The sequence below is a fragment of the Phyllostomus hastatus genome, unplaced genomic scaffold (genome assembly GCF_019186645.2).
Source record: "Phyllostomus hastatus isolate PE091 unplaced genomic scaffold, TTU_PhHast_1.1 phas_contig_150, whole genome shotgun sequence".
Classification (NCBI taxonomy): Eukaryota; Metazoa; Chordata; class Mammalia; order Chiroptera; family Phyllostomidae; genus Phyllostomus; species Phyllostomus hastatus.
In genome coordinates this window covers 20,117,019-20,140,938 of record NW_025333611.1, presented here as the reverse complement: position 1 = coordinate 20,140,938, position 23,920 = coordinate 20,117,019, and the positions used below count along the sequence as shown (strand labels likewise).

At 58.7% G+C, this 23,920-nt stretch overlaps 1 protein-coding gene across 1 annotated transcript in view; it reads right to left on the bottom strand.

Moving 5' to 3' along the window:
• PDGFRB (platelet derived growth factor receptor beta) overlaps positions 1-15,719 on the bottom strand; it is a 36,473-nt gene extending 20,754 nt beyond the window's left edge. The window contains exon 1 of the mRNA XM_045821441.1: positions 15,179-15,719. The gene's annotated coding sequence lies outside the window, so the exon portion shown is untranslated. The remainder of the gene's footprint in view (positions 1-15,178) is intronic.
• Between the last annotated feature and the right edge of the window lie 8,201 nt (positions 15,720-23,920).

Here is a 23,920-nt window from a genome sequence, read left to right as displayed (position 1 = left end):
GGAAAGTGCGATGAGAGGCCTGGAGGAGAAGGAGGGGGTGAGCCAGGCCCAGAGAACTCCCACAGCGCCGCAAGCACAACAGGAAGTAGAGGCGGCTGTGGGAAGGGAAGCGGGGGAGTCAGGGCTGTGGAATGGGGGGGCACCCCCACGCCTGGCCCCTTCACTGGGTCCTGAGCTGCACAGAGAGGCCCAGGGAAGAGGGGCCAGGGGCTGGGCCCTGGGGAGGCCCCACGGCGCCGCAAGCCTTGGAAGGTCCATGGAGACGACTGACTGAGTCGGGGCCCCCCAGCCTGCCCCTACCATCCAGATGGGGAAACTGAGGCCCTGGGAGGAAGAGAAGTTTGCCTAAGCTTACACAGTAGAGCTTGTCCAAGAGAGAGACAGACAGACAGACGGACAGACATGGACTGACAGAGGTAGAGACAAAGACACAGAGAGGTGGAGAGAGAGGACACACGGCGGTGGAGACAGAAAGAGACGGAGGCAGGGACACTCACTGAAAGACCGAACTGGGTGAGTCTTTGTTCTGTCCCTGCCTGTGGCCGCTCCATCCAAGGACCCCAAATAACCACCAACAGCGAGGCGTGCAAGGGTCTGCGGTGTGGATGGAAAGGGGACCAGAAGTGGACGGGAGTCACAGAGCAAGAAATGTGGGCAGTGACCACGTGACAAGGCAACAAGGAGCCTCTCGGTGCTGTGGGTCTGCTGACTTCGCAGAGTGGCTGCCCAGCCTGGCCTGCTCCACGGCCACACCCAGGTCAGCCCCACTGCACCCCAGCCTCACCCTGCTGCGTTTCCAGTCCCTGGCTGGGGTCCGGTCTGAACCCCAGCAGGGCCACCCTCTGTGCCACCGCTCTCTCCGGGGCCTCAGTCTCCCCGGACGAGTCAGAGCGGACCACTCACAGCTCTGCTTCCACACACTGGTGGGATGGAGGGAAGGCTCCTGGCCTGTAGCCCCCAGTCTCAGCTCTACCCAGCACCCCAATAAGGTCTCTGAGTGAACCTGCTCTTCTCCTCCTCCTTCTCCCCATCCTTGCAGACCACCCTGCTTGCGGATCCCCTCATTTCTCTCCCTCCCAATTGCTCCAGACTGCAAGTCCAGCTCTTAGGATGTGCCCCCTCCCTCTCCCAGCCCTCCTGCACCAGCCCCTCCAGCTGGGTGCCAGGCCTCCCCCAACGGCAGGAGCAGCCCCACGGTGGAGCCAGCAGCCCCCTCAGAGGCCCATCTGCCCCTCGGCGGTGCCCCTCTGACTACCCCCTTTCTGCCCGAGATCTCAGCCAAAGAAAATCATTAGCAGCCGAGGCTGGGGGAGGGGGTCATTTCAGCCTCCCTGCCCCTCCCCTCTCAGCCTCCCTGGCTGGCCGCACTGTTTATTATTCTAAAGGAGGAATTCAGTCGGCTGGCCTGGAGATGGGAGGTCACTGCAGTGGGGGCTGGCCTGGCTCTGGGAGGCAGGGCTGTGTGGGCGCTGCCCCCCACCCCCCACCCCCACACTGGGCAGGAGCAGCCCCTGACCCTGGCTCCTCTCCCGCTGGGCCTGGGGCTGGGGGCCGATTACAGTCTCTGAGACTGTGCCCGGAGGGGTCTTCTCGAACAGGCAGCAGAGGCCTGGGGCTGGACAGAGTCATGGCCCAGTCACCAGCAAAGAGGAAGAAGAATCGGGCTATGGGGAGAGGGCAGGAGGCTGGTCGGAGGAGCGTGGGGACAGTGTAGACACCTTAGGGAGTGTGTAGTGTCCCCGGGATCTCGTCCTAGCTTCTCTCTCTATGCAGTGGGCGATGCGGCTCTGGTCACACGGGGCCTCAGACCCACCATGGGACGAGGCGAGTCTCTCGCTCTCTCCCTGTTTCTCCATCCGCACAGGGGTGGGGGGGGGTGCGGATGGGTCCTCCCAGAGAGCCATCCCTCTTCCAAAATGGCCAGGGGAAGGAGGGAGCCACATTCCTGCGGCTGCGTCATGTGAGAATTCATAACCCTTCTCGTTTCACGGATTGAACTCCCCCGGCAATTCAGTCGCAGACTTGCTGTGTAAGGTTTGACCAGTCGTTTCCCTCTCTGGGCTTCAGTTTTCCAGGTGACTCTTAGACAAATAAACTGGGGACTGGAAACCCAGGAGGCGGCGGGGGGGAGGGGCGGGGGAAGGGTGGCATGGACCACAAGCCACAGGACCAGGCAGGACCAGAGTGGGGATTAAGGCAGCTGGACGTGACCTCGCAGGCCATCTCGGAGGAGTCCCTGACACCCCCAGTGTCCAGCCAATGCCTGTGGACCTCTTTGGGCTTCCCAGAGGCTGCCGTGCATCCAGCCAACCCCAGAGAGGCCCAGACAACTGTTCTGCAGGGGGGCTGGGGGGTTGTCCGAGACAAGTTCTCTCCGTCCGAGGGAAGGCTGGGCTCCAGCGAGGAGCCACCCACGTGGGACAAGGTGGTGTCACAGTCAGGGAACAGACACACCCCTGCCTGCCACTCTCTCCTGCCTGGGGAGGCTCCTGAAACAGAGAGAGGAGGGGGGCTGTCAGGGAGCGCCCCCCGTACCCACAGGAGAATGCTGTGTGCCAGGGAGCCCCCGTGACTCCCCCATTTCCACCAGATTGGGAGAGACGGGTCCAAAGACGGGGTAATTGCCCAGCTCCTCATGTGAACCAGAGGAACCCCCTTGGGGGAGCAGACTGAGGGCCCCTAGCCCAGGGGAGCGGGCGTGCCTGAGGAGCCTCTCAGAGCCCCAGCCTCCTCTCCTTCCTGCACACACGAGTCTCCACTCCTTTCCCACCGCCTTAATCTAAATAAATCCAGTCCATCTCGGCCACATCCGCCAGCAGCAGCTTCCCTCCCTCGGGGTCCTGAGGCTCCCACGACACAGGCCGGCCGGGGAGGGAGGGGGGCCTGCCGGGCTGCCGGGGGCGGGGGAGGCCTGCACACCGTTAGCACGTGCGCACACAGCGCAGACCCGCCTACGCGCTCGTTCACACACTCCTCGGGAGCACGCCGTGCTGCAGGCCCCGTGTGCGTCCGGCCCTGGCGCAGGCACTCTGCGTGTGCACGCCCCCACAAAACACGCATGCACACAGCTCCCACTGCGCCCAGCACACACGTACACAGCACAGATCTCCGCCTGTGCGCTCTCCCAATGCCCTCCTGAGGTGCACGTGTGTGTGGCGCATCACGTGTGTACCCAGGACAGACAACCTGTGCACATACAACACGCACACAGCGCATGGGTACCGGGGACCCCAAACTCCCCCGAACACACATCCACGTGCACGCGCAGGCAGGCCGCAGTGCCGGCGTGCTGTGCGTTTGCTGTACCAGGCGCTATTCTAAGCGCTCGACATGTATTGGCCCACTCGCTGCTCAGCCAACTCTGTGAGATAGATACAATGATCATTCCCGCTTCAGGAGGGGAAACTGAGGCAGCACGCACTTCATGTGCTCGCCTAGGAGCAGAGAGCAGAGATGCAGCCGAGCTGGAAGGCTCCGCCTCCACTCCTCTGTTTGCTGGGTTTGAGCTGGGGAGAGGGTGGTGAAACTGGTGGAAACAGATGGGTCTGAGGCTTATTTAGCCGAGAATGACAGGACCTGTTGATTAGATGTTGGGAGGGCTGAAGGGAGAGGTATCGTGAGTGAGCCCACCACTATTTCTAGTTTGGTATGTGTACGCAGCAGGCAGTGCCGCTTTCTGAGATGCAAGTGGAGCGGAGGCGCAGGATTAGGAGCTGCCACTGAGCTGGTCGGGGATGTAGAGGGGCTGTGGGCACCTGAGGGGACCGAGGGACACTCAGTCTGGTGGCAGGGAACAGCTGGGCAGAAACAGTAGAGAGATGGGGATGGGAAGGAACCCTGCTTCAAGGAGGAGGGATGCTTGGGCCAGCCCGTCTCCGTCTCGGGCCAGGGATGCTCTGAATAAATAAAATGCCAGAGGGAGGAGGAGGCCTGGCCACGGAGACTTGGGGTTAGTCTTGGAATGTCGGAGCTCCACAGCCCTTGGGGATCACCTCCTCGCTCCAACCCCCTTCCTCGCCCCCGCTGTACAGATGAGGAGACCGAGCCTGAGGGGAGGACAGGGCAGGCCCCAGGGTCTGGACTGGGCTTAGTTGGCCACTGGGCAGCCCTCGCCTCCAGCCCTGCCTCAGGTATCAACGGGGCGCAAGGCTCCAGAGTTCAGATGACAGAGGCTGCCCCTCCCTCTCCAGTGTATCCACCCCACTGCACCCTACTCTGTTACATTGAAGTTGCTTTTTCTGCACTGTCCCAGCCAAGCTGGATTCAGAGACTGAGGTCGGAGGAGTGACTTGTTAAGTTGCCGGCAGAAGTGGGGCAGACCCTAGGGTCCTACCAGCTAGTCCTCTGTCCTCCACAGCAGGGGCACTCACAGCCTCTGGGACAAACTTCAGGGGACAGGTCCCTGGCTGGGAGCGAGGGGATGTGGGTTCGAGTATCTGCTCTGTCACCCACCTGTAGTGCAGTCCCGCCCCTCTCTGAGCCTCGGTTTCCCCATCTGTACACAGGATGGGCAAGGCCATCCTGGAAGCACTTCCAGGACGCCGCTGTGGGGGGCAGCTGTGCTGAGTTGGAGTGCTGGGGTGGGGGTGGGCGTAGGGTGCTAGGGAGAGGCCCTGGCCGGGGTGTCATGACTCAGCTTGCAGAAGGCGGCCAGCTCCAGGCCTGGGAGTGTGTGGGGGCAAGAGGCATCTGGAGCTGGAGACTGAACCCTCCCGCCAGCAGCAGGGGTGGGGAGGGGGTACGAGAGTGGTGGCGGCACGGGCCGGATAGGGCAGAGAGTGCAGCTTCACCCCGAGTGCGCTGAGGTGCGGGTGTGGTCGTGCAGCCTGGGGCCCAGGAAGGAGAGCAGGGCCCGCTGGCCGGGGAGACCCTTTCAGGCGGGTGGTAGGAACCTGGGAAGGGGCTGAGGCTGTGTAGCTCCCACCTGCCCCCTTCCATCCTATGCCCCCCTTCTACCTGTTAGGGAAGGCTCAGCTTTCCCCAGCATCCTGTGAGGCCTCTCATGATGACTCTCCCCCAAAGCCTCAGGATCACGCTGAGGCCAGAGAGGGCGAGCATCTCGGCCCAAACCACACAGCACTGCAGCTCGGTCGCCCAGGCCCGATGCGCTGCCACGCTGCTTCTAGACCCACAGGACCTCCATGTGTCCCAGGTGCTTTTGGGGGCCCCCAAACAGAATGAGGGGGCTGGCACGGGCTCTAGCTGTCCTGGGGGTCCAAGTGGGTAGAGGAAGAAGGATACCAGTTTCGTGGACCACCATCCTGATCCCCCTACTCCTGCCCCCTCTAGCACCAGCGCCGTGGCCTCGGGCTGCCTCCTGCACCCCCTCCTCCCGTCTCCTCACCCCGGTCTGTCCTTTCCTACCCCTCTCACACCTCAACCTTTCTGGAATACCTGCCGGACCCTGTCCTTCCCTGGCACCTCCGTGACCCCCAGGCACTGCCGTCCCCCCTTATTCCCAGTTGTGCTTCCTGCGGTTTGTTACCCACAGTTCAGAAACACTGAATGAAAAATTCCCAAAGCAAGCAACTCCTAAGTGTTAAACTGCGCACCATTCTGAGCAGCGGGGCGAAGCCTCACTCTGTGCCCCTCTGTCCCACCCAGGACGCAAATCGTCCCTCTGCCCAGTGTCCCCACGCGGGGCATGCTCCCAGCCCACTGGCCACCTACGCGCCGCCTCAGTCATCCTCAGCTCAGTGACCAGAGAGGCAGGCCACAGCCACCCGTCCCTTCTCACAGTACAGGGTTCGGCTCAAATAACGCCCCTTTTCCTTACACACTCTTTTATTACACAATCGTAGGCATGTAATTCTGTAACCTAACAGTATCACGCTCACGCACACCATCTGACATTTTAGGTGAAATGATCAAATTAAAACTATGCATTATTATGCCCGTATTATTACCCTACCGACCACACTCGCACAGGTGCTACTTCTGCCGGACCCTGTGCATGGTTGTAATTGTTCTACTTTATTCTTAGCTACTATAACTCTGTTACCGTGCCTGATGGATACATTACTTTCCCACAGGTGTGGATGCGTAGGGAAACACAGCGTGTGTAGGGTTCAGAACAATGCAGGGTTTCAGGCTCCACTCGAGGACGGGGAGCGTATCGTGTCCCTAGGGAATGAGGGAACAACTGCAGAGGCCGGCTCCTTAGCCCGGCCTCTAGGGACCTGCACGCCCCAGCGCTGCAGACAGCGCATCCTGACTGAGAGGGGAGGTTGCTGCACCCCCAGCTCCCCAGAGCCCGTGTGAGGTCCCCACACTCGTCACTCACTCTCTGCTCCTCTCCCCAGGAGGCCTCCCCAGGGACACAATGGAAAGAAATGACCTATTTTCTGGAAGTTCAAAATAAAATGAAACATCTGTCTGGATCAGAGCCAGGCTGATAAAGAACGGACCGATCCTCCCAGCCTGAGCCCCCCTCCTCCCAAACACCCCCTCAACCACCAGGGTGTGAGCGCTCGGGGGGTAGGGGAGCCACGCAGGCCCCGCTTCTTGGAACAGCTCGTGGGAAAGCACTCAGTGTGTGCCTCACGGCCGCTGGCGACCCGGAGGAGGGGGCCTGGGTTCCCACGCAGGCTGGGAACCGGCCCGAGAAGGAGATCAGTGGGGAAGGGAGGCCAGCGGCACGCCCCTGTCCACCTGCCTGCAGAGCGAATGCTTCCTGCTCCTCTGGGCGGGGCACGGGCTCCCTGCTCACCCCCATCACCACCCTGCAGCCCGTAGAGCCTGGCTCTGCCGTGGCCCAGGGGACCCTCAGGTCAGAGTCCTCTGGACCCCATCTGGGCCCCCAACAGCCCCTTCAGAAAAGAACAAAGACTTAGGAGGGCTTGACAATAACCATAAGAATCGTAATAGCAACCCCTGATTTAGTTCACATCATCCCGCCACCGAGGCTGAGCCCTTTATGTGAATGATCTCAGAGCAGTCCACGAGGCTTCCCCACTTTACAGGTGGGGAAAGTGAGGCACACAGAGGTTAAATCATTTGCCCAAGGTCGTGGAGCTGGGCCGCAGTGAAGCCAGTGCTCAGCCCTGGGCGGAGTGACCACAGAGCTCACAGGCTTACATGCTCAGGTGACAGGCTGAGGCAGGCGGCAAGGTGACTGGCACCTAGTGCGAGCCCAGCACACGAGTCGGCAGCCTTGCTTTTCCGCCCTCTTTCCCTGACCTCGTCTCTCCGTCTGTGTTCTCCTTTCGGCTGGGTGAGGCTAGAGCTGGCAGATGAGCGGGGAGACAGCCGCGCCGTCTTGCACAGACCCCTACCATCTCAGGGTTGGGAGAGCCCATAAATACTCCCTATTCACGTCTCCCCTACCCTCCCTGCAAACAAAGGGGTTGGTTGTCCAATCTACCCTTGCACACCTCCCTGCAACAGGGATCTCACCACCTCGGGTGAGACCCATTCCATTCTTGGCCAGTGCGGGCCTATATGTTAGGCTCTTTGAAAAAAGTTACTCCATCGAGTGCCATCTGCCTCACTGCATCCTCTGCTCGCTGGCCCTGCTCCTGTCCACCGAGCGGCCCACCGCCCCAGGACAGCTTCCTTCTTATCCGTTGCCCTCCTGCCCCACAACCTGAAAAAGAAACAAAAGAACCTATGAATTTGGGACTAGGCACTCTGCTAAATGAGAGGACCCAAGGGTTTTGTTTTATCTTCACAACAATTCCTCGAGGTGCGTGCAATCATTATTTTCATTCCACAGAGGAGGAAATGGGTTCTCAGAGAGGTTCGTTAGTTTGCCAGAGGTCGCACAGCCCAGCAGCAGTGGGGCTGGAGCGCAGACTCAGGCCCTTCTGACTCCAGACCTGCACTCTTTACTGCCGTGCGAGCTGCTCCTCTCTCGCCCCAAAGCAGATCTGTTCACAGAGACACTCCCACGTGGGTTCACCCTAATCCATGTTCTTGGGGGTAGAAGGACCCTCAGAGGTCATAGTCCTGTCCCTCCCCTCACGGCGGTGCATGGTGCACAGTGGCCAAGGGTCTACCCCAGCTCACTCAGGCATTTGAAGGTCAAGCCGGGGAGAGAACTCAGAACTCAGAGCATTTCTGCAACTTTGCTGCAGAGCCTGGGGCCTGGTGTGAAGGTTGAGGAGAGGAGTCCTTCCTGAGGACGTGTCTGTCAGGGTCAGCGCCCAGACCGGGGCTCTGGTCTGTCCTGCGGCCTGTCCTCTGAGGTGGGGCATCCAGGCAGCTCTGCCACGGGCCCTCTGTGCTCAGGGTCCAGGCCTGCCCCTGCCAGGGCCCCGGCACCTTCCAACACTGTGTGCGGAAGGCCTGGGCCTCTCTCTGCAACTCCAGAGTTCCAGGCCTCTGCCATCCCTCCGCTACCCTGCCTCACACCCCACCCCCCAGAGCCTCATCTCCGGTGGTGCCATGGCAACGGAGAGCGCCAGGCCTGGCGGCCAAAGGAGCCCCTGAGAGGGGTCCCAGGCTGAGGCTGGGGAGGGGGTGGGGGTGCGGCAGGCGCAGACAAGCAAACCTTCTGTTCCCCGGGCTGCTGCCAGCCCCGGATCAGCCCTGGGCCGGGGTGGGGGCCGCACACAGAATGGGCTCTCAGAGCCAAGTGGGCAGGGGCAGACAGGCCTTAGGCCATTGGTACTGACCCGCCAGCACGCAGCCTTCCCCCAACAGCCCAGAGCCCGAAGATGGGGCCGGGGTAGCTAACTACTAATTGGTGCCAATTACGGAGCATTGAGATTCCCCTCAGCGCCCTCCTGGGCAGCAGAGCCGCAGGGGAGAGAGCTCCCATGTCTCATTTCCCTCTGGCTGCCTCTGCATCTGCCCCTGCACCCAGTTCTTCAGTCACTCACCCCCACCCCACCCCACCCCGTTCTCCCATTTACTCTCACTCAGCCTCTCTCTGCCTTGGTTTTACTGATCTGTGAACGGGGGCTCGTGGAGGCCTTGAATGAGTTAATGCAAGTGAAATGCTTGGAGCAGGGCCTGGCACACAGCCCTCTGCTAAGTCAGTGGTCACATTATTATTACTCTTTATTCGCTCATGGGAGAGTAAGTCACTCACTCACTCACTCACTTGGCACTGAGCATACAGTCGAGACCCCCGCTGGCTAGACTTGTCAGCAAAGGGATGCGTGTGATAAATGGGGTGGCAGGAAAGCCCCTCCCCAGAAGGGCTCCTCAGGAAGGGGCGCTGTTGTTGTCGCTGCTGTTGTCAGCAGGCTCAGCTGGGGTGGCGGCGGGGTGTCTCCTCTTAGGTAGTTGGGGATTCAGGGGCCCACCCTGGACCAGAACCCAAGTCTGATGAACCCCGACCCGCTGTCTGTGAATGAGCTCCTTCCTGTCCCTTTGTCTTAGTCCCTTTATTTGATTGCCCACAAACCAGGGAATGTTGTAAGGATGTCTCCAAGTTCCCAAGAAGGGATTAGGCTTACAGTACGTGCTCAACAGATGCTTACACAGCCCGAGAGATCTAATGGCTATGTAGGGTCAGCTCTTCTGGCCTTCGGGCCTGAGGCCTCAGCTGCCCCTGACGGCTCAGAACTCACTAGTCTGGGGAACTGTGATGGGCAGGCAGTGGTGACCACCCCCCAGGGAGGTGATGGGACAGGCTGGTGAGGAGCAGAAGAGACAAAGGGAACGCCAAGGCCACCATGCCGCGCCTGCTGCCACCCAGGACACTGGGAGTGCATGGGCTCCCAGCCAGCTCAGGGCAGCAGTCCCAGCTCGAGGCCACTTAATCCGGAGCCAAGTGCCGGTCTGACTCCCTCCTTACTGTGCGACCTCTGAGTTTAACTTCCCTGAGTCCCAGTTTCCTGGAAAATGACGTAAGCAACTCCCCTTTCCATTGTTCCGAGAGTTAAAGGTGGTGATGAAGTGCACCTGAGATATCATAGGCACTCAGTGGATGGTAACCATTATGATGTGATTATCCCAGTGGAGATGGCGGGGGCGGGGGGATGGCCGGGAGCTAGGCCTTCAGGTTAGGTTCTTTGGCAGAGGACAGCAGGGAAGGGGATTCCACAGGTGTGAGCCGGTAGGGAAGCGGGAGCGCTCAAGGCCTCTGGGAGAGATGGCAAGGAGAGAGCTGTCAGGTGAGAATGGACTCTTGGGCAAAGATGTAGGTGATAGGCAGGGAAGGAGGGTCACTTAGGGAAAGATTTGGGGTGCCAGATCAGGATTTGGGTGTTGCCCTGGAGGCACAAGGGAGCCCAGGGTACTGGTTTCCAGGGTACCGGTAGTGGGGGCGGGGCTCGCTGCTGGCCTGGCAGCCGGCTGTGAGGGCGCAGCTCCAAGCACTAGGGGGTGGGGTCTCCACGAAGGAGAGTGACAGGAGCAGGCTGGCATTGTGTGGCAGGGCACAGCTCAGAGTGGGGACGGTGGAGGCAGTGAGAGCGCGTTTTGGGGTGCAGCCGTCTCAGACCCAGCCTGAACTCCCTGGCAGGGCCAGTTATGTGACTTGTGGGGCCAAGTGCAAAGTGACAGTGCAGGGCCCCTGTTAGAAACTAGGAAGGGTTTCAAGTGCAGGGCCCTTCCAAGCACGGAGGCCTCTGTGACTGCACAGGTTACACGCTCATGAAGTCATTCCTGCTCCCTGGACTCAAGGGGTGGCCGTCTGTCCAACAGTCCTTCCATCCATCTACCCATCTGTTCGTCAGTCCCTCTGTGCCTGCCAGGGGCTCTCAGGGGCTGAGGGCAGAGCTGGGTGGAACCTCCAGGGTCATGTGCTGCTTCCTTGCCCCCCACTTTACATAAAAAGAAATTATGGCCAAAATGAAGAACTGGCATGACCAAAGGCTCGATGGTTCACAAAACTACCCGGGCGGCGGGGGGGGGGTCCCACCACTTGTTGGGATGGTATAGCTTCTTCTCTTCAACCTACAGTGTGCCCTGTGGCCTCACCCCAGGGAGAGCCGCAGCCTTAGCCCTGCCCGGACAGCAGAGGAAAGGCCAGACCTGCAGGCCAGGTCCTGGACTCAGTGCCATTGCTGCTGTTCTGTGTAACCGAGGTCCATCCGCCCCCTCTCTGGGCCTTGGTCTCCCATCCATCCAATAAAGAAGTTGGACCAAAAGTCCTCTTCATCTCTGACCTTCAGGAACTGTCTGACCCCCTAGCCCTGCTGCGCCCACCTCCCAAGGGACAACCCTTTCCATCACAGGGCGGAGAAGCTGGTACCTCTTGCAGATGAAAGGTTTCAGGCACCTGAGACATCAAATAGCTCTGATCTGAAGTGAGGGGAAGAGAAGGTATTAATGCAGCTAAAGCAATACAGTTTGATTTTTCAACCACCTGCACCACACAGGGGGTGGGGTGCCCAGAGAGGGCCCGGGAAGAGGGGTGGTCCTAGAGACTGAGGGTCCGGGAAGCCCTTTTGCCTGGGGGGCTGGGGTCTGAAGTCTTAGGAGGGATTCCAAGGAGACTTTCTACACTGGAATCAACAAGTGTGCGAGTTCTACACCCCCTCCACCAGAGGTGGGCCTCTGGTCCCTCCCCTCGCCTCTGGGCCCCATCGTTTGTCCATCTACCATGGGCCAAAGCCTTGCTTCCTCTTCAGATCAGAGCATTGGAGGTTCAAAAAAAATCCACATTGAAAGGGCTGCAAAGAGTCACAGCGTCCACAAGCACACCATCGCAGGCAGGCCTCCTGACCCTCCTTGGTCAGTGTCCCGGGGACACGGGCACACAGGGTCTGTGGGAGCGCATCCTGGGGCTCCCTGAGAAACTGAGTGCATGAACAGGCAGTTCCTAATCGTCAGAAAGGTCTTCCTAGTCATTGCAGGTAATAGTTTTCCATTAGCGGTCATCGATCCTGACCACTTTCTGTAACATGTAGAAAAAGGGTAAGAAAAAAAAACTTGCACCATGAAGTTAAATATGCATGACCCCTGAGTACACAACAGGGCTTGTGCGGCCGCCAATCGGGGCTGGCAGGGCCCGGAATCCTGGAATTGTTTTAAGGCTGGAAGGAGCTCAGAGATCATCTCGCTCAGCCTCCTTGCTTCACTGATGGGAAAACTGAGCCCCGGAGAGCAACTGACTCACCCGCGGACACATAGGATGGGTTCCAAGCCCCGATGACCCCCTCTGGAATTCTGAGGGGCCCCCCCCACAGTTGAGGCACATTCTCAGAGTTTATGCTGGATTCCCAGGGGTGGCCTCCCCCGGCCTCCCACCGGGGCGTTGGAGTCAGAAACACCCAGGCGCATGTCCCCACTCCACAACTTCCTGGCTGTGGGACGTTGGGCAACTGACTTAACCTTTCTGGGCATTTCCTCATTTGCGAAACAGAAAGAGTTTATATCCACTTCTGGAGGCTGATGCGATGATTAAATTAGTTCGGCAAATATTTAAGCACTTACTGAATGCCAGGCCTGTTCTAAGCACTGAGGAATACGGCAGTGAACTTGGCGGTAATGGGTGTAAAGCACAATGAAGGGCTCAGAGAGAGCTGGTCCCTGTTATATCATCCTGTACATGCGGCCTTCCCGCTGAGGTGCTACGGGCTCCGGCCCTGGGGAGGCTCCTGGGGTCAGGGTGGGAGGCTGCGGAAACCAGGGGAGGAAGATCTCTCCCCATTCCAGCAATCCCCTGACGGCAGGGTGCCGAACCACGTGCAAGACAATGGGGCAGGTGGTGGGGGGGGGTGTCAGGGATGGCTGGGGACCCTCTCACTCCTTCCTCCCTCCTCAGCACACTCAGCAGCCTGTCCTGAGAGAAACGCCCCGAGTCCCCTCCTTCAGCCCAAAGGCAGCTGGTCGCAGAGCCAGGCTGCTCCCGGAGGGTGGAGAAGTGAGCCTTCAGGACACCCGTGGTGGCCAGGTCCCTTCCTCGGGCACAGCCCTCTGCAGATTACACACCAAACTCACAGCCAAGCTGTTCAATGCAGGAGGCAGGAGAGCAGTGGCCTTCTCTTAGCCGATGACATTGGATGTAGCCCGGGAAGTGCAGGGATCATGCTAAGTGTTTTACCTACATTACAAGGTCACGGAGCCTACATGCTGCCCTGCTGCTCACAGGGTTGGAGACTGACGTCAGAGAGGCAGAGCACCGGCCCAGAGTCACACAGTTAGCCAGAGGCCGAATCGAGGTTAATGTATGGTCAACTGAAGCCCAAACCTGGCATTGCTTAACTGGGGTGCCCACCACCTCCCAGGTATGCACGGATGCAGCCCAGGAAGAACACATGTGGGCCTGAGGTTGACCACACAATGGATCCGAGTTGAGCCAGGGCAAGCGCGAGGTCTCCTGACTCCGAATCCATGGTGCTTTCCACTGTCCCACATCTGTGGGCAATTACAAGTCTCAGCTCTTCTTCCCACAGAGCAGGGAGGGCCGCCTGAGCACTGAGGAAGGGAGGGTGTTGACCAGATGTCCCTCGTTCTGGACCAAGCCAGGACTGGGCGAACCTGGGAGCAGGTCAGGCCTGATGCTGAGCTTTCTGCTGCTGCTGGAGGCGCTGGAGCCCAGGAGAGGCTCCGTGGGAGGGTGGAGACTGGAGGGATTGAGGCAGACTGCGGCCTAAATACCAGCTCTGCGGTGTGACCCTGGGAAAGTCACTTAGCTCCTTGGTTCCCTTGTCTGCAAAGCAGGGGGAACCATACCAATTCCAAAGACCCGGCACAGGGTCAGCACTCGATGACAGTGACCAGCATGGTCCTCCTGTCCCTGAGTGTTGTGGAGCCAGGGCCCTCCAGCTCAGGGGCAGGGGAGGACCATGTGATTTCAGAAGATCTCGCTAGAGGCCTCTGTGACCTTTGGGATCAGAGATGCAGGCAGGGACATGCCTCCCAGTTTGACATAGAAAAACACAGTCTAGAAGGACACCTGAGGCCTGGGCTCTGGTCTCACACTTGAGGACAGAAGGTCTTCAGCCGGTCCCTCCTCCCGCTCACCAGCACATTTCTGGTGCGGGGCATAGGGACCAAACACAAGATGGGGGAGCCCAGGGCCTGAAGGATCTCTGATGTGCAACCAGAATGCCAACAGGAAGAAAGAGCCAGGCAACAAGGCACCAGTGAGAAGGGCATGGCATGCACTGGGAAGCATGGAAGAACCTGGGGGGCTGCCTGGAGGAGGTGGACTGGGAAGGGATACTTGAAGGGAAAATGCAGGGCATGTCCACAGGCAAGAGTGCAAATTCCGTCTGGGTTCCTGGTCTGACCGGAAGGAAGAGGAACACAAGGACCACGTTCGGACGGAGGAGGCAGGGAGCCGTGGGGCACAGCGTTGTGGCTGCTGAGAGCCTCAGTTTCCCCACACATAAGGCAGGAGTAAAATCAGCCCTGCCTCTGGAGCTGCTGGTTCGCGTCACATGAAATCACACTTACAAAGCACTCCGCACATTCCCGGCCTCCCGCAAGTGTCACTCAGCGGCAGCGGGGTTGAGTTGGGGCTTCCTACAGGCGCCTTTCTACCGGGGACGGCCACAGCAGGAACCGTGATCCGCTTCATGTTTTAGGATAGAGTGGAGAAGGGGCGGGAGGAGGGACACGGCCAGCAGGCCCGAGCAGCTGCCTGGGACCAGGGGAAAGGGCCCAGCAGTCGAGACCCCTTCTTCAAAGCGGGGCCCCCAGACCTGTGGCTGGATCCCAGGTCCCCAGCCCCAGCTGCGTGAACACGGCCTGCCAGGCCCCAGCCCCCTCGCCTTCGAACTTTCCCAGCCACTGGGGGTTTGGAAGGACATCTTAGGAATCTGGAAAATTTGCAAATCCATTTAAAACCCCAGAGGTTGCCTGGCTGCCGACTGGCCTAAAGCCAGGCAGATTCTTAGGGACAAGTCTTGGCCCCAGGGACGGGGCTATGGCTCTGAGGTCGCCTGTCCCCAGCTAGGTCCCCTTTCCGTGTGCCCTGCTTGCCGCCTCCCAATTTCCTTCTCGCTCCCTTCCCTGCTCTCCCCACCCCCAACAGGCGCTGGGGTGCTTTGGAGGCCCCCACTGGGTCTGGCACCAAGAAACTTCTGGGGTTTTTGCTTGATAGGGGCAGGGGGCACCAGGGTTGTGGAGGCCTGGGCCACCCGCCCCAGAAGCAGCGGAAGCAGTAGAGAGGAGAAAACGGGTTCCTCCAGCCCGATGCTGCCCAAAGCCTCCAGGCTCCTCCCATCTGGTTTTGTTAAAAATATTTTTCATTTTTAAACCTACTTGAGAAAGTACAGGCTGGGGTAGGGGGACAGGGCAGGGAGCTGGAGTTCCCCCCTGTAGGAGCACTTACCTTGCTGCTGATGCCTTCTAATGTGGGCAAGGTCCTGGGTTCTGAGCTGTCACCCCCTCCAGGAAGTCCTCCTCACTGCCCTGTCCCGTTATCAGAAAGTCTTTGCTGGCCAGAAGTGGGGCAGCAGCTGGGTAAGAGGGCAAAAAGGACACTCGTAGGCTCCCGGAGCCTCAGCAGAAGGGAGGAAGTTGGGGGCTGCAGGGGTGAGGGGTGGCCTCACACCCAAAGCATCCTTTGGGAGGAGCAGGGTAGCCAGGAGGGGCCGCCCAGGCTCTGGCTGTCTGTGTAGCTCCGCACAGGCTGCAGCCCGGGGGCAGCACTGGCCAGAGCAGCTGCCGCCCTCTCCTTGTTGTCCTCCAACTCTCGAGTTCCAAGTTGCTCAGAGAGCGATCCCGGGTCCCGGTCCCAGACGGGGCGGGCAGGGACTGCGGGCTGCTGGCAGGGCGCTCACACCACTGTGGGCTTCCCTGCACCCACCCCCACTTTGGGGGAAAGGCTGCAAGGCGGTCTCTGATTGGTCCAACCGGAGAAAGGGCTGGGGGGGTGGGCGGTGGAGCCAGGAGGGTGGACGCGTGCGTCTGTTTTCAATTTTAGTTTTTTCCCTCCTCTCTTTCTTTTCCCCCAAGTTTCTTGTTTTTCTTCCTCCTTTCCCTCTGCTTGCTCCCTCCCGTCGCCTGCTCTCTCAGGATGTGAGGGGATGTTTAGAAATTCCACAGCCCACGCCAGACGCTGAGTCACTTTATTGAAGAGTGCCCCAGCCCCACTCGCCTGTTGCCTGTCTCGAGTGGCAGCCCCCCCTTGCCATGGCACCTGGGGACTGGTCTCTTCTCTGTGCCTCAGCTTCCCCATCTATAAAGAGACCTCTGATCATTTACACAGTTGATTCAGTCACTATTCCTTCATTGAACAGGAATGTTGAGCACCTACTATGTGTCAGACACTGTGCTGGGGCTTGGGGATGCAGTAGTCTGTGGGACACAGTCCTTGACCTCAGGGGCACCTAGGCTGGGGGGAGACAGAGCACAGGCAGGCACTCGGAGGGAGGGCAGAGGACTGCTGATGCAGTCAGAGGGGCATCCAACTAAGGTGGGCAGGGGAGAAGGGAGGGTTTCCGGAAAGAGGCGCCTTGGAAGAGATGGAAGGACCTTCCGAGATTATCAGTCACTTCTCAGAAGAAGAAACCGAGGCCCAGGGCTGAACTGGTGCGGAGCGGGTGAGAGACTGGTCCGAGGTCAGATTTCCAGATGCGTTCCTTTCTCTGACCTCGAAGCCCCTGGAGTCCCAGGAAAGGATTATTTCCCCATTTCACAGACCAGGACACTGAGGCCCAGAGTTGTGTAATGAGCTTCCCACGCTCATGCCACAATGGTAGAACTGGAGCAAAGTCAGGTCTCGGGAGCAACTCGAAGGAACAGACCCCAGTGATCTGCCCCCAGCAGGAGGCCCACATTGCAGTGCAGACCGGCTTGCCTGTCCCGCCGTCTGCCTCAGTTCTCCCTTTCCCTGTCTCTCATCCCGCCCTCACACCCACAGGTGTGCCATCCTCCCGCCCTCCCTCCCCACCAGGGTTTCCTCTGCGACCCCCTGGCTGGGCCCTCACCCCTCCCTTCTCCCCACCTCCTCTCCTCAGATGAGAAGATGTCTGTTGTCACAGATACCTGGCCCTTAGATGCCAAAGGGCGTCATTTTAAAAGAGTTCAGTCACCCCCTGCCCCCACTATGGTACACAGGAGAAACTGAGTCCCAGGGACAGGAAGAAAAGTGTCCCCAGTCACACAGGCAGAGCCCGACTCTGCTCCTCTGTGTGCGCCCCGGCCCCCCTGGGGTTCACTGGAGCCTTGTCCATGGGGCCGGGCTGCTTGTGCTGGGATTTTGTGCCAACCATGGTAACCTATCTTGTGGTCACTTCTTGGTCTTGTCCCAGTGGGGGACTGCCCAGCAGAGGGAGAGGGGTTCTCAGACTGAGCCTGGGCCACAGGGTGGGGGCCATGAGAGCCCCCCAAGAAAGGGGCCCTGGTCCAGCCTCATGGCCGAGGGGACACCGAGGCATCTGAATACCATAGGGCAAGCTTCACAGAGAGTTCTTATGCCCAAAACTCCTTGTCTTTGCAACCCCCTCCTGGCGTTGCCTCGGACATTCACCTCCAAAGTCACCTCCGACTGCTGGGACCAGGAGGGCTCAGGGGCAGCACGGAGCCATTTCAATCCCTAGGCCCCCCTAAAACTAGTCTGGGAGTCAGGAGACCCAGCTATAAGCTTGTTGTGTGGCCTTGGATAAGGTACCTTGTCCTCCTCAAGCCTCAGTTTCCCCAACTATACTTTTCAGGAGGATTCCCGGTGCTGGGAGGACCTTGGGCTGCTCTGTCTGCAAGCTCATTAGGCTTGGACTCTGGCTAGGGAAAGGAGGCCAGTGGGCCCCGGGGCAAGGGGACAGCTGGGGGCCAGAGATGCAGCACAGAGGGGAGGGGATGGCTGGTGGTGGCTCCCCCGGGAAGCTGGCCAGCTTCCGGCCAGCCCAGCCGTCCGGCTGGCCCATCTGGAATCGCTTAGCCCCTACCACCATTAACCCTTGGCAGGCACCAGGGCGGTTACACCTCCTCCCAGCTGGGATGGGGCTGGGGGATGCAGAGCCACATGGGACACTCTCCAAGGGCTGGGCCGTTGAGGCAGAAGGGTCATGATTGACAGAGCAGGCTCCCCTTCTGTACTGCCAAGCTGCATGATCTTAGGCAAGTTATTTAAGCCCCTGAGCCTCAGTTTCCTCCTCTGGAAAATGGAGCTGACTCAAGGATTGATTCAAAAGACTGCTGCAATATGTAATGCAGTTAAAGGGCTTAATATAGTGTCTGGGAGTAGGATTGAAATAGTGGGTTTCCCTCATTCTGGCTGCAGTCCATCACTATGTGCCCTTGGGCCTCAGTTTCCCCTGTGCACTCTGCAGGAATGGGCAGTGGGCAGTCACATGGGAAGAATGGCACCAACATTCTGGGGTAGTCAGCACGGCCCCCAGCCCCACCTCGGACAGAGCCATAAGCAGAAGCGGGAGACCAGTCCAGCCTCAAAGGGTCCTGTCTTGGGGCGAGGCGGGGCTGACAGCGGGCAAGCTGGAGTTTGGGGAGCCCTGCCTGAGGAGGAAGGGGATGCGGTGCAGAGGGAGAGAGGAGGCCTGAGCCTTGGGGTGCAGCACTTCCCCTCCCCACTGCATGGTGGCTCGCTCCGGGTGAGCTGTGACGTCTGGAGTTCCAACCCAGCTCTGCCTCTTCCTCACTGTGGGACCCTGGACCCATGTCTCAGCCTCAGTGTTTGCAGCAGTAAAATAGGGACATGTGTGCCTACCTCATAGAGCTGTTGAGAGGCCTGAGTAAGTGATGCAAAGACGGCATTTTATGCAAGGAATAGAGAAGAGCCAGAAAGAGCCACAAAAGGTGACAGATTGTCAAGTGTCTCTGGGAGCTGCTGTCACAGTGGTCAGGAACAGGAGGGGAGCTGGGCCTCCCTTTACAGTTGGGATGGTTGAGGCCCAGGGACAGGAAGTGACTGTGCAAGACCAGGACTGGAATCGAGATTTCTGTCTACACTCAGGCCCCGTGTTCTTCCCTGAAAAAGGAATGAGGCTGAACTGAACCCCCACCCCAGACCCCCACCCACGCTTGTCAGAGCCGGAAGCCACAGTTCTCAGTGGGGGTGGGGGGGACAAGGGGGCCGGAAAGGGCCCCTGAGTGGGAGAACTCCCAGGAGGCCGGCTCAGCTCACTCAGGCAGGGCCAGCGGCCGCCACATCTGGCTCTCCCACGCTCCCAGCACTGCCCCCCACCCCCCAGGCTCCTCCAGGGCGAGGAAGCAGCACACACACATCCCGGCACCAGCGCAGTCATCTTGGATATCAGGGCCCATGTTCTCCTACGAGTGAGGCCATTGTGTGGGCATGGGAAATGGGTCCGAGAGAACAGAGGGGACTTGCCTGAGCTTAGCAGAGAGAGAAAGGGCCTGGCATGCGTGAACCCTGGCCCCCAGCCCAGTGTCCTTCCACCCTGAACACCTGAGCGGGTAGGTGCTTGTAGCTGGGGAGCCGGAAGAGGCACACAGTGGGAACTGCCCCTTTCCCTCCTGGACACTAAGTTAGCGGCTGTCTAGTTGGGCACAGGGACCAGTGGAAACTTCAGGTCACATTCCTACCCTCAATACCAGGAATGCTCTTACTGGGCCAGACTGTAGTCACCAAGGCCTGACAGGGTCAGGAGATAAGGGATTCAAGACTCTGCCTGCCTCCTCAGCCCCAGGGACCCAAGGAACAAAGGAATGTCCTTCTGTGTGTCCTACACAAGGGTCACCAGAACAGCAGGGCCCTCAGAGGCCACAAGTCTCCCCCCACCAGACACACTGGGCCCCAGAGGTCAGAGCCTGCTGGAACCCACTCCAGCAAGTCGAGAATGGGGCTTCTGACTCCCAGACCATCCTGTGCCTCGTGCCATTTCCCCATGCAACCAACGTTAATCGAGTACCTACTGTGTGCCCTACCCTCTTAGAACTCACAAGCTAACGCTAAGGAAACCACAAACTAATAATATCAGATTGTGTTGTGTGACGAAAGAGGGATAATATTGAGATTGCTGGGGGTTCTTGTTTAGGTAGATCAAGGCTTCCCTGGGGAAGAAATATTTCAACCGAGACCTGAGGTTAAGAGGACACACATAATGCAGGGTCAGGAACAGTGTTCTAGATAGAGGGAACAGCATGTGCAAAAGCGCAGAGGCCAGAAAGAGCTTGGACTGCCTGAACAGAAAGAAAAGAATGGGAGAGGACGTGGTGGGTATAGGATAAAGAGGTAGTGAGGGGCCAGGTGTCAGGGCCTGGTGGAACCCAGGGGAGTCTGACTTTTATCCTGAGGGTCAGGAGGGGCCACTGCAGGATTTTAAACGGGGGTCTAATGAGAGCAGGTGACGGGGGACACTGTGAAAAATGGGCTAATGGGGACAAGAGGCTGGGGGAGGGGCTAGTATGAATGCTGCTGTAGTGGAACATGGGGCCCCACCCACAAGAGAGGCTGCAGGAACGAACCTGACAGGGAGGGGGGACTTCTGGGCCCCAGCCCTGTGCTCAACCACGGACTCCTCTCCTGACCTTCCCATCCTTCCCTGGCTTCTCCTTTGCCTCTGAACAACGAGTCAGTCACAGTGCCTCTTCGGATAAAGACATTCTATCCCCTCTGTTCCCTAAGAGACAATATACTGGGGGACTGCCTCCCACCTCCGGGGCACTGGTTCTCCTCCGGGAAAAGAGAGGGGAAGGAGAATCACCAAGGCCAGGTCCTGATTGACATCAGGCAGCCAGCGAGCCCTCTGGTAGTACCCTGCGGTACCAGCAGGTGGCGCCTCCAGCCTCTGGAGGGGCCGGAAGAGAAAAGAAAAAAACGCTACCAAGGAGGAGAGGGAGGGGTCTGGAAGGCAAAGATGCCTGACGAAAACCCCAGCACCCACTGGAGAGCCTCACATCTGCCCCCTGAAAGTGAACAAGGCAGGAATTGCCATCCCTGCTTCCACCTCAGGAAGAGTGGGAGAGTTCCCTGCCCAGGTCAGAGTGGGGTTGAAGCTTGGCTGGGACTGGCCCCCAGTCAAAGCCCTTGGGCCGCTATCTGAGTGGGCCTGACGCTGGCGCCCACCAGCCACTCTTAAGTAAACCACTTCCAGCGGAAAGCTGAGCCCAGCACCTTTTCTCTACCAGGGCTGTAAACCTGATTTACAAACCAAGTTATCACCAGGATCTTTATGAGGCCAGCCCCCCTGCACCCCACCCCAGGAGGCCCCGGTGGGGGTGTGGGAGCAGCCCAGAGGGGGGACTCCAGAGGGAAGAAGAGGGGCCCGTGGGGAGCCAGCGGGAAGGAGCAGTCCAATAAACAGCCGCTCCCAGAGATAAGGGGCTGTCAGAGAGGAAGAGGCTGTGACGGGGGCTGGCAGGCAGCGCGTGGAGGATGGATGGGGGTGGTGCTTCTCCACCCACACATGGTCACAGCGCCCCAGCTGGACCAATGTCTGAGCCGCCCAGTCCCCCAGTGGTCTCATGGGGACACTGAGGTCCAGGGAGGTACGGGCTAGTCAGAGGCCAAGGTAGGGGAGGACCTGCGAATTCAACCACCCAGCCTGGGACTTTTAAACAATATTACAGTGTCCTTGGGAGGGAGAAGCTGGGGGGTGTCACATCGGGGCTGGCTCAGGTCTCAGGTAGGGGGGTGGTCCACCTAGAGGTGACCGTAAGGGAGAATTGAGGCTCTTTTCCATGATGAAGTCAGAGGAGGAAGAAAAACCAGAAATTTGTTTAAGCAAAACCCCTGGGTGAGGGTGGGGGTTGAGGGCAGAGAGGCATCCACAGCTCACTATCCTCCCAGGCTCACGCAGCTGCAGAGGACAGACCTTCCACACAGGCCCCTGACTGGCTGGGTGGCCTCAGGCAGGTGACTTCACTTCTCTGAGCTCCAGGTGCTTCGTCTGCAAAATCGAGATAATAATCAAATTCCACCTCACTGGGCTGTCCGAGGTAAACTGGTCCTCCCACCCCCACCAGAAAGTAGAGTGTTCTTATGAAACATTTCCTAAGCTGAAACAGTGTAAAGCAAAGAGACAATTACCTTACCTTTTTGTGCTAACAGACGCACAAAATAAATCACGACGAAGCACAGACGTTCACAGGCCCTTGCAGACACAGGTCAAAGCTATGGCAGCTTGATGCTGGGGTGCTGAGCGTAGCCCCCGTGGAAGGAGCTCGGTGAGGACACTCTCACTGCTCAGGGTACGTGTGCCTCTATTGGGGCTCGCCACAAAGCAAAGGCTGACAGCTACTTTGCCCTTTTTTTTTTCCATAAAAGTGAAAATCCACTATCTTTCCATTAACAAAAACTGGTACTAACATAGGTCTTTCCTAAGAGCGCAGTGGCGTAAACTTTCAAAAAGCGAGGATACCTATTCATGCGAACAACTTGGCATGATGCCTGGTGCTTAGTACGTGCTCAGTAAATAGTGATGCTTGCTGCTGCTGTGTTCTGGCTCAAGGACAGGGTTCCACTCTGCAGGCTCAGACGGAGGCAGTAAAGGGCACTGTGCTGGGAGTCAGAAGACCTGGTCTAATTCCAGGGGAGTGCTGAGCTGAAAAAACAAACAAAAACCTTTCCTTAGGCTTACGGGCCTTTGTTTCACCATCTGTACAAGGAGTGGGTTGGTTCTCTGAGGGTCTTCCAACCTCAGGATGCTATGGATCTTGGACACCACTGTGCTCCTACCCTAGGTGGGCTGGAGGGTCAGCGGGGCTAGGTTGAGGACCCTTCAGGTAATCTGGGCATTTAGAAAGGCCAGTGGGGTTAAGAGACCCAGTGTCTGAACCCAGCCCTGTGCCTTTGTGACCTTGGCCAAGTCCCAGAACCTCTCTGTGCTCCTTTTCATCATCCAGCAAATGGAACCAATTTGCCTCATCCTTCCCCACACCCAGGGCTCAGGAAAGAGCAGGCTGGGGAGCAGGGGGCAGGAGGACCCCTCCAGGGGTATCTGAGGGGTAAGAGGCACATCTAGTCTCTACCCTGGGAGAGGACAGCACGGGGTTGGGGGGAACCACGGAGCAGCTGAGCTAGCTCCCCTAGACCTCAGGACTCCCTGGCTCTGCACGCTCCCTCATCAGGGAAATAGATCCTGCTTTGCCTGCAAAGTCCCCCATTTCTCAGCCACCACCCACGTCCTGGACACCATCTTCCTCACTCACAGAGTCCTGCCCGGCTTCTGTGCTGCTCTCTGCCCCCTCGACCCTCCTCTGGCTCCTTCTCCACACACCAGCCACAGCCACCTCCCCACTCCCACCCCATAGTGACTCCCCACACCCTCCCCCAGCCTGGCTCACTGGGCCTCGCTACACCCCTCTCCAGACTCATCTCCTACCCCCACATCTCATGCCCCCATCACTGAACCCCAAACTCGTCTTTCCATCTTTCGGTTCTAGGGGACCAACCTTGTGTCCCCTTGGGCCTCAACACTGTCCCTCTGCCCACAGTGCCCTTCCCCACTCCCAGAGCCTTGGTTTACATGTCACCTCCTCTGGCGAGACCTTCATATCTCCTGCCTTGGTGTCAAATCTCTGGATTCCTGGCCCTCACCAAGATATAATTTCACCTTTATTTGTGATTATTTGATTCACTTCTGCTTCTCCCCTTCCCAATCTGTAAGCACCCTGGCGCAGGGCCTCACCCTGCACTGAACACAGGGCCAGCACAAAGGAGGAGTGTTAACACATACTTGTCAAGTGAATGAACTCACAGGACAATTGAATACCTATACCTGTTCCCAACCTTGAAGCCTTCCATCCAGGTCTGATTTAGCATATTCTTGGAATCAAAGGGAACCTTGAGAGCACTGACCTTCCTGCTCCATCCCCCACTCCCCCTACCCCCCAACATAGGCATTCTTTCCACAGCATCCCTGACCTGAGGGGTCAGGTCACCCCCCCACTTCCAGCAGTCACTTACATACCTCCTGTGATGGTGAGCTCACTCTCTGTTTCTTGACAACCCATTTCCTGGTGGATGGCCCTTTAGAGAGCCCTTTGTTATGGGGGCAAAACCTATATCTGTGCCCCCAGGTTGCTTGCTTTCTCAGGTCCCAGGCCTGCCCTGTCCCACTCCTCAAGCTCAGACCTTCAAGTCCCCCCCAGGTCTCCTCCTCCTTCCCCCGAGCGGTCCCAGTGACGTCAGGTCAGAGAGTGGAGCCCA